Source organism: Mustela nigripes, chromosome 12 (genome assembly GCF_022355385.1).
Source record: "Mustela nigripes isolate SB6536 chromosome 12, MUSNIG.SB6536, whole genome shotgun sequence".
Lineage (NCBI taxonomy): Eukaryota > Metazoa > Chordata > Mammalia > Carnivora > Mustelidae > Mustela > Mustela nigripes.
The window spans coordinates 108,447,648-108,466,609 of NC_081568.1; positions in this window are offsets into that span (position 1 = coordinate 108,447,648).

The following is an 18,962-nucleotide window of genomic DNA, read 5'->3' on the forward strand; positions in this document are numbered from 1 at the left end:
GACATGCAAGACTAAGAGGCTTAATCATCGTTACATTACTATGCAGTTGAGCTAATCAAAACTCTGCTAAGCCCATGGGAGGCTTGAAGGCCAGTTACTCAGTTGGCCTCTCCAGGAAAGGCCAGTGGTAACTCTCTTCTCTTTGTAAAAACAAAAACTTATATATGAGGGTGCTTGGCTGGCTCAGTGGAGCAAGTGACTCCTGGTCTTGGGTTTGTGAGTTCAAGCCCCACATTGGGTGTAGAGATTACATAAAAAACAAAACAAATCAACAGTTAGAGATCTAACTCACAACTCTTATTGAAGAAGTTGAGCTGTAAGGTCAGGTTTATCTTCAGCATCTGTAGGGCAAGAATGTAAGTAGTGGCCAGTGTATGTAAGAGTTATTAATTATTTCCTCCTTCCTTGACAATCTATAAGTATCAAAACAATATTAAAAAATGTTTTTAATATGCTTAACCTTGGTAAAATATTCTGAACAGTTGAATTTAATGATTACAGCACATGTCTGGGAGAAAGGAACAACAGATTGTTGTTTTTTTTTCTTTATAACATAATGGCAAAAATAATGGTGTATGCTGCAATTAATTTCAGCATTCCTTGTATACGCTTCCATAGCCACAAAAATGTTTGTTTCCTTGCTCTATTTTCATTATATTAGAAGCTCTATTTTTGTTATATTAGAAGATCAACTTAGTCATGTATTCATCTAGAAAATCTCAATTTTCTGTAAACATGTTATAATTATTTAAACAATTATTTTAAGTACAATTGTCAAACCATTTTTAATTTTTTTAAAGACTTTATTTATTTATTTGATAGAGGAAGAGAGACCACAAGTAGGCAGAGCAGCAGGCAGAGAGAGGGGGGAAGCAGGCTCCCTGCTAAGTAGAGAGCCCGATGCAGGGCAGAGCCCAATGCAGGGCTCGAGCCCAGGACCCTGAGGTCATGACCTGGGCTGAAGGAAGGCAGAGGCTTAACACTGAGCCACCCAGGCGCCCCTAAGTTTTCACTAATATTAGAATCCAGTAGGGAGCGCCTGGGTGGCTCAGTGGATTAAGCCTCTGCCTTCAGCTCAGATCATGATCTCAGGATCCTGGGATTGAGCCCCGCATCGGGCTCTCTGCTCAGCAGGGAGCCTGCTTCCCCACCCCCCTCTCTGTCTGCCTCTCTGCCTACTTATGATCTCTCTCTCTCTAATAAATAAATAAATCTTTAAAAAAAAAATAGAATCAAGTAGAAGTTTATACGTGAATGATGGAGCAAGCAGTTAGATAGGAGCAGGGAACAAGTGTTTTCTGACTGATAAAAAGGTGGAAACCACATTAAAACAGCAGGGACAGATTCCAGGGTATACGCATGCGTTTTCCCCTCTGACCTCTGCCCTACGTTAAACTATAGTTTCATTAAAATACATTCTCAGTGTGCTTTTAACAGCTTTGGCAGAGGAAGACTGCCATGACAGTTTCCACAAGGACCATATAGCACCCCAAATTCCCCCTTCCATCTGGTAGGAGGAGTCCGTTAGACAGGCTGCAACCCTACTGGAGAATCTCCCCTGCTATGGCCCATAACCTGCTGAAACATGGAAAGACAACCCTGACTCCCTGCTGCAGGAGCCACCTCCAGGCCTACCCACTCTCCCATCTCCAGAGCATCCTTTCACTTAAACTACTATCAAACCGTTGCTAGCTTAAGAGTGTGGCTGAATTCCTTTTAGTCCACCCTCAAGAACAGAGGCCAGGGAACAGAACTTGCTATTGACAAAACTATGTATGGAATAAAATGAGCCGAATTTAGTTTAAAAAAAAACAATAACAACAACAACAACACAATTTACTCTTAAAAATTGTCATTTCTGTAGCTTTTCTTATGCATCTTGATAAACTTAATCAAATTGCTTAAACACATTTAGCTGACACTCATAATTTGAGTCTAAGAGTGCCTGTAAGGTCATGTTTGACCTATGTTTCATTCACCAAGATATTTTATTTTGGGGTAGATATATGATACTACATTGACAATATGATTTGTTACAAAAAATGTCATCAATGTAAGTACATTGAGGCCATGACCCCTACAGGCAAACGTAAACTACATGCTGTAAACAGCATACCCACACACAAAATACACTTCAAGATTTGGGGCCAAAGTCAATTCCATTGTCATAAGCTTGTGTTTAATATTTTAGCTTCTTTTAAGTACTGAGTTTTTAAAGTTTCTTTATACATGTGCATCTAGGCCCAAATATGTACAAAGCACATAAATTATTTAATAATACCAAACATTCCTTAGCTATCATTGCTACCATTGGGAATATGTATTAATTTGTGTTATCTCTGGATAGAACCATAAAAGAAGCAAGAAAAATGGACACTTTGTGGTGACAGAAAATGACACTTCTTTATGGAAAAGGCTATTGCATTCATAGTCTCTGAAAGGAGGAACTTGACAAGTTAATTTGTCTTTTCTCTGTACTCCTCTCCCACTGCAATTCTCCCCACACTTTGAAGCAGCTTCTGTCTATCTCCCACGGTGGCTATGGTACCACTTGCATGTCTTCATCTCATTTGAGTATTATTGCCTTGATTAAGACACAGGGTAAGAGATCCGAAGCGTTTTCTGGTCTTCTCAGAAGCATTTAATACTCTCTGATACTAGTGGCTCGGGGCAGGGTCTAAAAGCAAAACTGCCTGGGATAAGGGATTTAATTGTTCAAGAATTACAACCAATTGGCAACAGTTTCCTGACTCCCTGTGCAATGGCTTTTTGTTTTTAACCATGCCATTTTCAATGTAAACCTATATAAAAATATTTTTGTAAATCTCCCTAATTTTATCATTCAAAGAAAGCCTAAGAGTTATGATAAACCTCATAGACTAAAACATCCAATATTAAACTGCATTCTGTGACTCTAGAAAACCAAGTTATCAATTTAAAATTGGCATTTCATATATTACTAGTATTATATACTTTAACTACATAAAGTGAAGAAAACTTTATGGGAGATAAAGCCAATGAACTGAGAGTTTAGAAACCTGAATTTTACTCTCAGCTTTGTAACTGGCTACTTAAATGTTCTAGCCTCTCTTATATTTCATGTTTTCTTATTTACGTATTTTCTTATTTGTTTTGCCTAAGATTTTTCAGTGTATGAGCCTATGAACATTTGTAGGTTGTGAATAATAAGTTTAACAAGTAAATAAAAGGCAGGACCATTAATTACATGTTGGTGGAGACATTTCTCTACAAAAAAGAGAAATCCCTTGCCTCTTTTTCAAGGTGTAGTTTTGTAAATGAGCCCCCAAATAGAGCATCATTTACATTATCGGAGAGTTTGATAGAAAATTAATTCTCAAGTTTGAGAACCACTGATCCAGAATGACTAAAATACCACTGCTCTAGATACATTCAGATTTAAAAAGATTTACAGAGCAAGTGACAAAATTTGAAGTGAACTAATGAGAGGAGCATTTGGCAGATATTAAAAGATAGTAGCTGTGAGTTTATTTAAATAAAACTGTTTAAATCCACCCTTTACACTATGGGAAAGGGGCAATTAAACATTAATGCTTATCACCTATTTCTTTTGAGAAAATGGTTATTCATTTGAGGTACTAAGTGCCTTTCTATTAACTACAATAGCTAGTCCTGTAAGTAAGTCAAAAGGGGTTTATATACTCCCACTTGGCACCAAAACCCAAAATGTGTCCAAAAGAATGCTTTAGGGAAAGAGGCCAAGAGACCCAGAGAGCTTAGTTTTAAGTCTACAAAAAGGACTAGCACTCCTCAACCATTCTAGGAATAACTGATGAAGAAAGTATCCAGCATTTGCAACAATTTTTTTTTTTTTGCAAGAAAGCAACATTCCCAGTGTAATTAAGGATTCCATTTTCAAAAACAAAACTTTGAGAAACTGCATTAAGCCTAAAAGCTAAGTGATAAATGTTTAAAGCAAAGAAGCACATATCCAGAATATGTGGGTTCTAAGGAGGACAGGCTTACTGATCCCCAGTCCCTGGAAAAATAATCTACCTATCCCTGCTTCATCTCATTTACATTAATCATGAATTCAATGGAAAAAGAAACTACCTACTGTAAGGGCCTATTTAGCCACAGCAGCTCCATCTGGTTAAACAGTGATTTTGTTGTTTATGCAGTAATACTTAAACTGACCCTGTCCCCCACCCCCAGAACTTACTTAAAAACATGTCCCAGAAACCAGTCCCAGGTAACAAAGCCCAAATACAAGGGTGGGTCAGGCCAGGTGGAGGTATCCAATCAGTGGGGGCACATACTGTCTCCCTAGCTACCAAGGAGTATGGGCCCTGCCCTTTGGGCACCTTTTGGTTGCCAATTCTGACCAAGGTGATAGGCTAGTTCAAATATCTACTATAGGGTAAATTGTAATTCAATTGATTCAACTGGTCACTTATGTGTGACCTAGCATGACTGTGCAGCTTTCTCTGTGTGTTACAATCTCAATTGGCTACCTGTGCATGGCCAGGCACAACCACATGGCCTCTGCCCTTAAAAGCTAGTCTGTAAGGCAGAGAGAGGTCGCTGTCTCTGTAAGGGGCCGGCCTTGATGGGTCGGTTTGACGGTTTGATTCTCGATGCTTGGCGCGAAATAAAGCTTTGCTTGACCTTCCTTTTGTATCAGTCTCGCTCCTTTAATCACGGACCCATTACTAGGGGACCTAACACCTACTAATACTGCAAATCATGGTGTATTATGGTGCCAAAGGTTTAGGAAACTATTTTACTGTGTGCTTTTAGTCATTTGATGTTAATTAGGGAGCATGTTTAATAAAGCTACAAATGCAAAAAGAACTCTCTAGATATGGTTATCCATAAACATATGAATTGGGTGGCTTCTACCTGGCTATTTTAGTTCACAGTACCTGAATAGAAGGCTGTAACAAGGCTGATTTTTTTTCCTGTGCATGCTACTGGTTACATTAGCATGATAGAAGGAACAAGAATGCTTTTATGCACTGAAGAGCTAAAAATAGCAAAAGATTAAAATAGAGATAACTTTAAAAAAATGTAAGGATTAAAAAGTCTGGGAATACACCAATAATCCTTTTAGGAAATACTGATTAGAGAACTTTATTCCAAATCCTAGTGTTATTAAAAGCTAGGTAAAACCTAAAGCCACTCAGAAAAATAAATGAGAAAGGAAGAAATACAGTATAAACACATCAGAAAGAACTATATAAAATAAATATGTAATTTAGTTTAACAGAAAAAGGATAGTACAGGTACTATGTAGAACATTTTTCCTTTTTGAAGGACACACAGAAAAACTAAAAGAAGTTGGTATCAATTTATAGATTTCTTTTGTTACTATCAAAAGTCCTAGAGCACCTGGGTGGCTCAGTGTGTTAAAGCCTCTGCCTTTGGCTGAGGTCATGATCCCGGGGTCCTGAAATCGAGGCCCACATCGGGCTCTATGCTCTGCAGGGATCCTGCTTCCTCCTCTCTCTCTGCCTGCCTCTCTGCCTACTTGTGATCTGTCTCTCAAATAAATAAATAAAATCTTAAAAAAAAAAAGTCTTATTAGACCAGACTTCTTAAAATTAAAATTACCTGACCCAAATTATAAGTATTTGGCTGTTTGTTGGTATTAAACTAACTTTGAATCAAAATTATTATGTACTGTTTGAAAGGCAATTAGTAGTAAGCAAAATATTTCAATCAAGATTTTATATATTAATTTTTGGATTGTGAGTAAAGCATATTATCAGTGGTGTTTTCTAACTTATTAAAATATTCTCATGTACCTACAAATTCATTATCTTTTAAAACCCAGTATTCAAATTCAGAGAAATAACCTTTTAAAAATCAAATTCATCATCAGATTTCTTAGGCTTTCTTCTACTGTAAGTACAGACACATAAACGAATTTCAAGTAATTCCTTTTAAAGCAAGTTTATCACTGCAATTGTCTTCATATTGAAAAAGATTATCAGCAAGACTTCTGGTTTCCCCTCTGGCATGTAAGAAGCTTCAAAGTTGCTATTCCTTTCTAACAACAAGTAAAAAATTAAACTGAAAAAAAAAATCAACAACTCTTCTTAGAGCTTTAAGAAAAGTGAGGTCACAGAGAACATTACTATCCCCAAAATTGGAGACACAAGACAAACAAATACAGGTAATCATAAATTACCAGAACAGAAATACATGAGCAGAAGCCTCCCTGGAAACCAGTCAGGGTAAGAAAATCTAAACTGTAACTGACCAGTCCCTGGAGACTGGTAGTAGTGTAGCCAACTCTAAGAGTAAAAACCCCAGGGGTATTTAGTCATAGGGAGACATCCTCACTTTTGTGTAGGAACATGACCTATTTCTCACAGTGAATTAAAGAAATTTACTTACGCTTCCAGCAGTAAAGAAGAAAAGCAACCATTTTGAAAAATACTAAAGCATACTGTTCTTCTTAATAAACTAAACTATTACTCTTACCTAAACTACTACCCTTACCTAAACTACTCGAGTTTTACCAGAGCCTAAACAGGAGAAGGGAAATGGCCAACTGAAGCCCACTCTATACATCCTACCCTATTTAAGTGATGACTGAGAAACATTTGTGAAGTTCACAGTCTAGAGGCAGAGGCTCACTAAAAAACTGAAACCTAACCCCAGGACCATAGAATGCTTCTGCCTTTGCCCCACACCTCACACCAAAGCCTGGTTTATAGTAGTTCCTTTTACCCAGTACACCCTGTCTAGCTAACAAGAAAAAATCACAAGGCATACCAAAATAGAAGAAAAAGAAAAGAAAAAAGAGCAAGAATTTGAACCAGATATGGCAGGGATATTGATTTATCAAACTGGAAATCTGAAATGACTATGACTAATATGCTAAGGGCTCTAAAGGATAAAGCTGACATCATGCAAGAACAGATTGGCAATGTAAATGGAGAGCTGGAAATCCTAAGAAAATCAAAAAGAAATTCCAAAGATCAAAAACACTACAATAGAAATGAATTCCTTTGAAGGGCTAATTAGTACACTGGACAGAACAGAGGAAAGAACCTGGGAGGATTTATCAATAGAATCCTTGAAAACTGAAAAGGAAAGGAAAAAACAGAGTATCTACAAATTGTGAGACAACTGTAAAACATAACACAGACGTAACAGGAATACCAGAAGGAGAAGAAAAATAAATATTTGAAATAATACTGACTGAGAATTTTCCAAATTAATGTCAGATACAAAACCACAGACCCAGGAAGCTCAGAAAACATTAAAAGTAAGTGCCCTCCAAAATACACTTATGCACATTATTTTAAAACTACATAAAATCAAAGATAAAAATTCCTTCCTACAGAGGAACAAAGATAATTACAACTGCATCCAAGAAAATATGCAAGCAAAAAGCAAGTGGAGTGAAATATTTAACATTGAGAGAAAAAAACACCAACCTAAATTTCTTTTTTTTTTTTCTTTATTTTTTTATTTGACAGGCAGAGATTACAAGCAGACAGAGAAGCAGGCAGAGAGAGAGAGGGAAGCAGGCTCCCGGCTGAGCAGAGAGCCCGATGTGGGGCTCGATCCCAGGACCCTGAGATCATGACCTGAGCCGAAGGCAGAGGCTTTAACCCACTGAGCCACCCAGGTGCCCCTAAAATTTCTATACCTTGTGAAATTATTCTTCAGAAATGAAGAATGAAGACTTTCTCAGACACATAAATATTGAAGGGATTTGTTACCAATAGGCCTGCCTTGCAAGAAATGTTGAAAGAAGTTCTATAGAGATACAAAAATAATATAAGTTAAAAACTTAAAAGTGTATAAAGAAAGAACTGAAGAATGAATAAATGAAAGTAAAATAAAAACCTACTTTCTTATTTTTACGTGATCCAATAAAGTTTCAAAATAATAATGATGTAATCAATATTATATGACTATGCGTGTCTTTATGTTCTTGCATTCTGATTATAAGTTAAATGAATTGCAGCCATGATACAAAGGACAGGAAAAGTAATTAGGATTGTTCTGTTTTTATAAGATACCTACACTACCCATGAAGTAGTACAGTGTTATTTGAAAGCATACTTGAATTAGTTGTAAATGAATAGCAAATTCCAGAGGAACAGCAGTGACAATGACAACAACAAACTATAATTTATACAGCAAGAAAGAGAAAATGGAATTGAAAAATGCTCCCTTAAATCCAAAAAAGACCAAAAAAAAAAAAAAAAATGGAATAGAAAATCAGGTACAAAGAACATGGGCAACAAATAGAAAACAGTGACAAATATGGCAGACAGTAATACAACTATATCTATAACTACTGTAGAGTAATGATCTACATGCACAAATTAAAAGTCAAATTGTCAGAATGGATCAAAAACGACCCTACTATATGTTGTCTGTAAGAAATTCACTTTAAATATAAAGGCACAGGGGCGCCTGGGTGGCTCAGTGGATTCAGCCGCTGCCTTCGGCTTGGGTCATGATCTCAGGGTGCTGGGATCGAGTCCCGCATCGGGCTCTCTGCTCGGTGGGGACCCTGCTTCCTCCTCTCTCTCTCTCTGCCTGCCTCTCTGCCTACTTGTGATCTATCTATGTCAAATAAATAAATAAAATCTTTTAAAAAAATAAATAAATAAAAATAAATATAAAGGCACATATTAATTAAAAGTAAAGGGATAGTATCCAAACAGTATGGCACAAAACTAGACACACAGATCCATGGAACAGGATAGAGAATACAGAAATAAACCCACGCTTATTTGGTCAATTAATCTGTGACAAAGAAAGCAAGAATATGCAAGAAGGAATACACAACAAGGAAAATAACAGTATTTTTCAACTGAGGATATTGGGGAAACTAAATAGGTACATGCAAAGGCTTCATGAAACTGGACCACCTTTTTATACTGGATTAAGGACCTAAATGTGATGATACCTGAAACAATAAAACTCCTAAAAGAAAACACATGCAGTGATCTCTTGGACATCATCCTTAGCAACACATTTATGAACGTATCTCCAGAGGTAAGGGGAAAAAAATGCAAAAAAGAACTACTGGGGCTATATAGAAAAAAAAAAAAAAAGCTTTTGCAAAGCAAAGGAAACCAACCACAAAATGAACAGGCAACAGTGAACCAGGTAAGATATTTGCAAATGACATATCTGATAAGAAGTCAGCATTCAAAACATACCAAGAATTTATATAACTCAACACCCCAAAAACAAATAACCTAATTTAAAAGTGGATAGAAGACATGAGCAGACATTTATACAAAGACGACATACAGACAGATGAAAGGAGTCTCAATATTGTAATCATCAGAGAATTGCACATCAAAACCACAATGAGATGTCACCTCACACCTGTCAGAATTAAAAAGACAACAAACAACAAGTTTTGATGAGGATACAGAGAAAAAGGAACCCTCACGCACTGTTGGGAGGAATGCAGACTGGTATAGCCCCTCAGGAAAACAAAGTTTCCTCAAAGTTAAAGACAGAACTACTCTACGATCCAGCAATCACACTACTGGGTGTTTCCCTAAAACATGTAAAAGCACTAATTCAAAGGGATACATGCACCAATGTTTAAAGCAGCATTATTTACAATAGCCAAGATATGGAAGTAGCCCATGTGTCCATCAATTGATGAACGGATAAGGAAAAGGTGGGGGGTGGTGTATACACAGATACATACATACAACAGAGTGATATTCAGCCATAAAGCACGAAATCTTGCAATTTTCAACAACATGGATGGAGCTAATGAGAAGTGAAATAAGTCAGGCAGAGAAAGAAAAATATCATATGATTCTACTCATATGTGGAATTTAAGAAACAAAACAAGTGAAAAAAGAAAAAAAAAGACAAACCAAGAAACAGGCTCTTAACTATAAAGAACAATCTTATAGTTACCAGAGGGGAAGTGAGTGGGGGGATGGGTGAAATATGTGAAGGGGATTCAGAGTACACTTTTCATGATAAGCACTGAGTAACATATATAACTTCTAAATCACTATATTGTATACCTGAAACTAATATTAACACTATATGTTAATTATACCACAAAATAAAATCATTAAACATTATCATATCAACAGGCTAAAGAAGAAATCACATGATCATATCACTAGTACCATAAAAATCATTTGACATAATTCAATATCCATTCATGACAAACACTCTCTGTAAATTATTAAGAGGGAACTTTTCAATTTGATGAAGACTATCTACAAAAACCTACAGCTGAAGTCCTACTTTATGAAGATAGAAGCTTTCCTGCTAAGGTCAGCAACAAGGTAAGAACATCCTGTCTTATAATTCAACATAGCACTGGAAATGCTAGTTAATACAACAAGACAAGAAAAGTTTGTGGTCAGGGGAGATAAACAAAACTCTTTGTTCACAGATGACACTATTGACTCTATTCAGGGTATGCCTAAAATAATTGACAAAACAAAACAAAACAAAAACCTCCTGTAATAAGCAATTGTAGCCTGGTTTTGAGATACATATCAGAATGCAAAAGGCAATTTTCCCCCTATAAACCAGCAATGAACAAGTGGGATTTAAAATTTTAGATAACAACTTACATTAGCACCTCCTAAAATAGCAAATACACAGAGGTTCTACAAAAGAAAAGCTATAAGTCTCTGATAAAAGAAATTAATGAAGAACTAAAGAAATGTAGAGATCCTTCATATTCAGAATTAGGAAGACACAATATTGTCAATATATCAGTTCTTCCTAACACTATCTACAAATTCAATCCAATCCCAATCAAAATTCCAGAAATTTATTTGGTATCAACAAAGTGATTCTAAAGTTTATATGGAGAGGCAAAAAACAAGAATAGCCACCACAATATTGAAGAAAAGGAACAATGTAGTAGGAGCGAACATACCTGACTTCAAGACTTACTATAATGCTATAGTAATCTGGGATTGTTGAACTGGTTAAAGAATAGACAAACAGATCAATAAAATAGAACAGAGAACCCAGTAATAGTCAAGTAATAGTTGACTATGTCTAAGAAAAGACAACACAATGGAATAATCATTTCAACAAATGGTGCTGAAATAACTGATTATCCACAAGGAAAAAAATGCATCTAGACACAGACAATATCCAAAACAAAAATTAACTCAAGATATAAAATGTAAATCTATAAAACTTCTAGAAAATAACATAGGGGGAGCCTAGTTGACCATGGGTTTGGTAATGACATTTTAGCTATGACAGCAAAGACATAATCCATGAAAGAAAGAACTGATATGCTGAACTTCATTATAATTAAAATTTTCCACTCTATAAGAGACACTGTCAAATAAATAAATAGATAAATATAGAATAGAATAGAATAGAATAGAATAGAATAGAATAGAATAGACAAGCTACCAATTGGGAAAAAGTATTTGGAACAGTCATGTATGATAAAGAATTATTATACAAAATGTACAAAGAACTTAAACCTCAAGAAACAACCTGATTAAATAATAGGCCAAAGACTTTATATACTTTAAATGACACCAAAGAAGACATACAAATATACAATAAGCATATGAAAAGATGTTCCAAATCATATGTCATTAGGGAAATGAAAATTAAAGCAAGATACTGCTACAAACCTAGGAGAATGACCATAGTCTGGAACACTGACACCACCAAACACTAGTGAGGATACAAAGCAAGAGTAACCTTCACTCACTGGTGGTGGGAATGAAACATGATATTTCCACTTTGGAAGACAGTTTGGCAATTTTTCACAAAACTAAACATGTTCTTATCAGACAACTGGTCAGTAATTGTGTTCTTTCCTAGTCACCCAAAGGAGTTAAGTTATAGGCACACAAAAATTTGCATGTGGACATTTATAACAGCTTTATTCATACTTGCCAAAGATTGAAAGTAACAAAGATGGCCTTTGTAGGTAGTAAATAGACTATGTTACAGCAAAGAATGGAACGTGATACAGTGCTAAAAAGGAATGAGATACCCAGCCATGAAAAAACATGTAGAAACATTAAATTCATATTAAATGAAAGAAGCCAATCTGAAAAGTCTCCATAGTATATGATTCCAACTATATAACATCCTGCAAAAGGCAAAATTCTGATAACAATAAAAAGATCAGTCTTGGGTAGAGTTTGGAGAGAGAAATAAACTGAGGAGTATAGAACATTTTTATGGAAGGTCGATACATGTCTTTATATATTTGTCTGAACTCAGAATAAATACAACCGAGAGTGAACCCTAAGACCAACTTCAGACTTTGGGTGATTATGATGTGTCGTTGCAGGTTCATCAATTGTAACAAATGTACCACTTTGATGGGGGGAATGGCTTTTTAATTTTAATAAACGTGGATTTTAAGATTAGATCCAGTATTTGTCAGGGTCCAAGTACCTCAGTAAAATTGAAACTCTCAAATGAGGACGTTAGATGCAAAGCCCTATCTTTGGGAATGGTTAGAGGAGAAAGGTTATATTTTTGGTGGCTATTCTGCTTATATGGAGACAGAAATTCCAAAATCTTCTTCTGATGGGTAACTAGCTGTTTTGGGTTCTTCCATGGTCAATGCAGTATGGTCACAAGGGAAGTCACTAAGCAAAGACAAAGGCTAATATTATAGCCCGTTGAGATTTCTACTGTATAAACCTATAGGCCACAACTGATATATTAAAATGTCTAGAAAGACCAATTTGGTAGTAGTGACTACAGAAAATTGGTGACTGGAAAGAGGATACACATTTATCTCTGATCATGGTTCACTTCTCTTGGCAAAAACATGCGATTTAGGACCCCTATCTGGGTACCCTTCCAGGACAATGAAAAACTCTCATGGGTAACATCAGTTTTAAATTTCTTTCCTACATCAAACTATTCTGCATTTGAATGCACATACATTTTCCAAGATTAAAAACATCCAATGAAAAGGGAGATGGTTGGAAAGATTATCAAGATTGCCTTGACCTATGGGGCACCCTCACAGAATTTTTATGTCTGGGCTTCCTGTGATTTAAGATACCTTTCACAGGTAAGGATCTTGCAAATGGGGTTTCTATTTCTTCACAGAACAGCCCCTGTAAATTTCCTGGGAACTCCAGCAAGTTAATCTCTGCTGTTGCTGTTTTGTGGTAGGACTCTCAAGTACTAGATAGGTAATCTAGGATGATTCATTCTCCTCCTGCTCTCACACATTCTGTTTGTGATGAATGTTCAAGAAATTCATTGATGCTCTGCCCTGATAATAAAGTTTTTGGACTGGTTTTGCAAATCTTTTACTTTAACCAAAGCAACACTGTAATACTCAAGTGTCAGACAGCATCACAGTCAAATTAGATTGTCTAGAGATGGAAAGCAATTTTTGCTGGTAAGATATAGGCTGACGTAAATGAGGTGAAAGACAAATGAAGATATGCACGTTTTCTGTTTGAGGTATATACTAACAGTTTTGATGTAGTGTTTTCTTTGCACAGCTTTAAAAATAGACTTTTTTATGGTTTTAATCTAAGTTAAGGTTTGGAGGACCCAAGACAGATAAAAACAAAACATCTGAGTAATTGAGTAATATTCAGACAATCCCGACCAATGCATAAAGTAGTGAAATCCAGTCAGATCTATGAAGAAGTAGAATAAATCTTCAAGGCCTTCCTTATAAATATTCATTTACACAGACTCCACCAAGTACTACGTATGTTCATGTGCCTGCATATCTATCAAATGCCAGAAGTCCACTAGCTAATCTTCATAAAACTAAAACTAGCTAATCTCCACAAAACATAAGCCATTAGGCAATTCCTCTCTCAATTCTAAGTTTTGTTCACCATTTTCAGGCAGCCATTCCTATTAACTCCTAATAGTACATGCATCTGGGAATGTAATATGTTAGACTTTTGTTGCCTATCTTGTTTTCAAGGTTTATTAAACATTTATTAAGTGATTGCTATGTGAGGGGACTGAAGAACAAAGACAACTCAAACAGAAATGGGCCCTCACATTAATGAGCTGTAAACAAGAAGGAGGTCTGAAATCAGAAACATAACAGCAAAAAGGCAATGCAGAACCTAAAAAAATGTAGAGAACCATCCAAAAATAGTAGTATGAAATTTTATAAGAAGGTGAGATTATTTATACCTAGGGAATTAAAATAACTTAAACCATCTAAATATTGCTTGTATACATTTTGTTGATAAACCTCAATTCGCATGCCAAATTTTGGATTTGGTTCCAATTTTAATTTAGAAAGGAGACTTTTCTAGTGGATTGACCATGCTTAATTTTGGGTGTAAAGCATTAGGAAAGATTCTACTCCATCTTTCTTTATATGGAGTTTTACACCTTTAATGCTATTACCTCTTGTGATTTAGGATTTGCTGCAGATTGGGAACAAAACTTTATTCCTTTAGTTGATAAACCTTGAACTGCTGTGAAGGAACCATTTAAGATGAAGACAAAAATTAATCCACAAGATTAACTACTATTATATTTACTTTCTTCACTAAAGGGATATTTTTTCTTTCATGTGAAAAGGTAATTGCTACAAAGCATTATATATTGCTTGTTAATTGGAAGCTGGGAGGAAGTGGTTTAATTTGGTGAGTGTGAAAATCAACCTCAATGGATGACCTTAAAGAGAGGTTGGTTTTTAAACTATCCTTTCACAATAGTTCATTACTGCAAAATACCTCAAATAGATAATACTTTAAATGATTATTTAAAGCAGATAGATGTGGGTTTGAATGACAGACAATAAATTTCTTGATTTGGGGGGAAAAAAAGGCCTGAAGAATGGGCTTAATAGAGATTATACATATGAAAAAATTCATTTTAAGAAGCAATATGGTAAATAGAAAAGCAAGGAAGACTTCCATTGAGATAAAAGGAGTAGCCCACTTCCCAACACATCTCAGAATCTTTAATTATTCAGATCAATAGTTGCCCTCTCTCTATAGCTCTTCAGTGTATGTTTGCACATGTTTTCATCAGTGAGTAAATTATATGTATATTTTCAATTCAGTGTCATTTGTCTTAGCTCACTGTATTAATTGACATCCCTGATGCATTTTTGGTTGTACCTCCATGTTATTATCACACCTCAGACTTGAAAAGGTTCCTTGATTCAACAGTTTCATGTGTATCTCTCTCTCTCTTTCTATATATATATACATATATATGAAAATATCTATATGTATATATAAATGCATATGAAGAGCTCCATATATGAACTATGTAGATGTTCATATATAATTATAATTTTTCTCAAATGCCTATTTTTATTCAAAAAGTACCCACATTTAAAAAAATAACTGTTTTCATCTGTAATATTCTATTACAAACCCTTATGAAGTGATACAGTTTTCACAGCAAGATTAGATATGGCTTTAATCTCAAAGCATTTAGTAATGCATCATACTAACAGAAAAAAGATCAAATTTCCCTTAATTTTCATTCCAGCAAACCCATGTGGAATTCAAAGGTTTATGCCTCAATTTGCTACTTAAGGTATAGCCTATTTCCATAACCCTAGAAAGTGCTTTCCTGCTCTTTTTCAGTCAATCCCCACAACCCACAACCAACCTCTACTCCCTAAATCATCACTGTTTTTCTTTTCTTACAGCATACAATTAGCTCTGTTTCTTCTAGAGCTTCATAAATATAAAACCATACATTATATACTTTTTGTTCCTAGCTTTTGTCAACACAATGCTTTTATATCCTTCCATGTTGTTGTATCAGTTTATACCTTTTTATTGCTAAAAAGTATTAAATTATATAACAAAACTACAAATCAGTTGATCATTCTCCTATTACTAGACATTTGGGTTGTTTCCTGTACTTGGACTTTACTAATAAAGCTGCTATGAACTTTCTGGTGTGAATTTTTCCCCATTTCTCAGATAAATAATAAGAGTATAACTTCTGAGTCATAGGAATATTTACATTTATCAAAAAAAATCACATAATCATTTTACAAATTTATACCTTGTGGTTTTAACTTTCATTTTCTTGATGACTAATAGTGCTGAAAAGTTTTTATATGCTTATTGATCATTTGTATATCTTTTTTGGAGTGTCTTTTTTTTATCTATTGGCCCTTCTGGGAAATCATTGAGCTTTTTATTAAGGATTTGTAAGACATCCTTATATATGCTAATAAACTCTTACAATGTCAGATACATGCACAATGGTTATTTTCTTCCATTTGTAGTTTGCATTTGCATCAATGATGTTTTTTTATGAACAGAAATTTTAAAAAGTAATCACTTTTCCTTTTATGCTGTTTCTAAGAAATCTCTCCTAACTTGAAGTTGTAAAGATATGCTTTTTGTCTCTTTTAGAAACTTTACAGTTGTATTCTTCACATTTCTATCTATGATTCATTTCAAATCAAAGTATATGGTATGAGGCAGGGGTTAAGGTTCATTTGGTTCTTTAGGAAATGAAAAATAATTTTCCTTGATCTTTAATTTATGTTGACACCATTGTTGAAAATCAATTTACTGATTATGTGTCAGTCTATTTCTGCACTCTATTGTTACCTTGGTATTATTGTCTCTCTCTCTTTTTTTTTAAGATTTTATTTATTTTTTTGACAGAAAGAGATCACAAGTAAGCTGAGAAGCAGGCAGAGAGAAAGGGGGAAGCACGCTTCCTGCTGAGCAGAGAGCCTGATGCAGAGCTTGATCCCAGACCCTGAGATCATGACCTGAGCGGAAGGCAGAGGCTTAATCCACTGAGCCAACCAGTTGCCCCTTAATGTCTCTTCTTAAAGCAATTTCACACTCTCTTTAGTTTTGTAGCTTTATAATAGGTCTTAAAATTAGATACTGTATTTTGCTACTAATAAATGTACATTCCCAAAGTTTATTGATTCCAGATCCATTGTTACTATATCGTAGACCTCAGTGTCTTTCAGATGATCATTTGTGGTAGTTATTCCTGAAATCCTGATTCAATAAAAGGATTTTAAAATTTAAGGAGAATAAAATAGTTCCAATAAAAGATATGGACTGGTCCATAGGTAAACACACTGATTAGATTCATGTATGGTTATTTATAGGCAAATGTTTGAGTAATTGAAATGGAATAGAACCACAAAGATTCTGTTTCATCAGTCAGCCATAGCAAAATTAATTGTAAAATGAATACAATGAATAGTCTTGTTTCTCAAATCTCTTCTGTGTTCTAAAATGGTTCTCTTCCCTGGACCCTACTTTTTTTTTTTCTTTTTTTAAGATTTATTTATTTATCTGGGAGAGAGAGGTAGAGAGAGAGTGACAGCCCAAGTAAGCAGGGGGAGGGAAAACAGGAGAGGGAGAGAATCTCAAGCAGGCTCCCTACTGAGTGTGGAGACCCACAGAGGGCTCAAACCCACCATCCTGAGATCATGATCTCAGCCAAAATTAAGAGCCAGGTGTTCAACTGACTGAGCCATGGAGACCCACCTCCTTAGCCTCTATTAACACACACACACATACACACACACACGCTCATACTTCTAAAGCCTGAATTTGTTTAGGTTTAGGTAAGTTTATGTTTCCCTTCTCACAAGTTCATCTTTAGCCTCCCACATCAAAATCTCTTTCTTGGTTTTTGTATGAAACAGTTTAGATCAGGCATGCAAAGAAAGAAAACAAAAGTAAAACAAAACACTAACCTCTCTCAACATTAATAAATATGTCCTTAATTTGATGATTAGCTCTTCCCTCTCCACAATAATGTTTCTAGTAGTATCGACGCATACTCATTCATATGGTCTACATAATCCCCTGCCCTCATCATGTTTTCAAACACCAGACCATGCTCTTCTAGATTGTTTCTTCTCCTCTGGGTAGAAGACTCCCCTTTCTTCTAGGCTTCCTTGCATCTCCTTCCATTTCTCCTCAGCTTCCCCTCCTCCATTACTCAATCTGTCATTAAACCAAATAAATCAAATATATAAAATTATTCCCAAACAGATGGTGAAGATTTGTAAAACTATGCTTGGATTCAAAATAGTACGGGCAACCAATCAACATAGAACAAATGTCTTTTTTTTTTTCTTTTAAGTCAGTGAATAACAGAGTTCAAAACAGTATAATAAACTGATTCAGGATATAACTAGTACAAAGATTCAATATATTTTTCTTAAAATGTTAAATTTTAAAAATTAAAATATAAAAGTCCAAATCATTATTAATTTAAAATGCTTATGAACTTTTGAAAATTGTGTATGAATTTTGGCATCCCCCATTTTTGCTTATTTAACCTATTGAACTCATTTACTCATTTAGCAAACATTTCATGAGCGCATAGCTGGTTCACGAATTTTGCTATAATTGCAAATCAAAGATTAAGGAAATACATTCTTGCTTTTGAGAAGTTAATACTGAAAGACCCCTCTCCCCTTGCTAAAGGCTTGTTTAAGTAACCTGATGTCCCCAAAGCACCCCCTATCCCCTTGCCGAAGGCTTGATTGTTCCCATAGCCGGATGGCAACACATACCAGGATGTCTATTGTCTGTGATCACCCAGTCTGTCAAGAGAAAAGACAAATGAGGAATAGAGTGTACCTGGGACTTTCCAGAGTGCTGAGCCAAGGCCCAGCAGAACAAACCGTTGTGTCCTTGCCTTAAACCTAGCGCCTGACAATGCTTGATTTAAGTTAACCAATCAGATCCCTGTAACCAAGCATCTGCTTCTGTAAGCTCGCTTCCCGCCACCCCAACCTTGCCCTATATAATCTGCTCCCCAACTTAGTCCAGCGCGCTCAGCCCACAAAGGCCGATGCGTCCGCAGGTGCCTGTGTAACCAATAAACCTCTTGCAACTTGCATCCAGTGGAGGCTTGGTGTCTGCTTCTTGGGTGCGGATCGAGGGTCTTTCAAAACCAGACATTTGTAAGATCTTGTAAGATTTGTAAGATCTGAGAGGTTTTTTTTTTTTTTTTTGCTTGTTTGTTTGCTTTTTTGTTTGTTGTTTATTTATTTTTGGGGG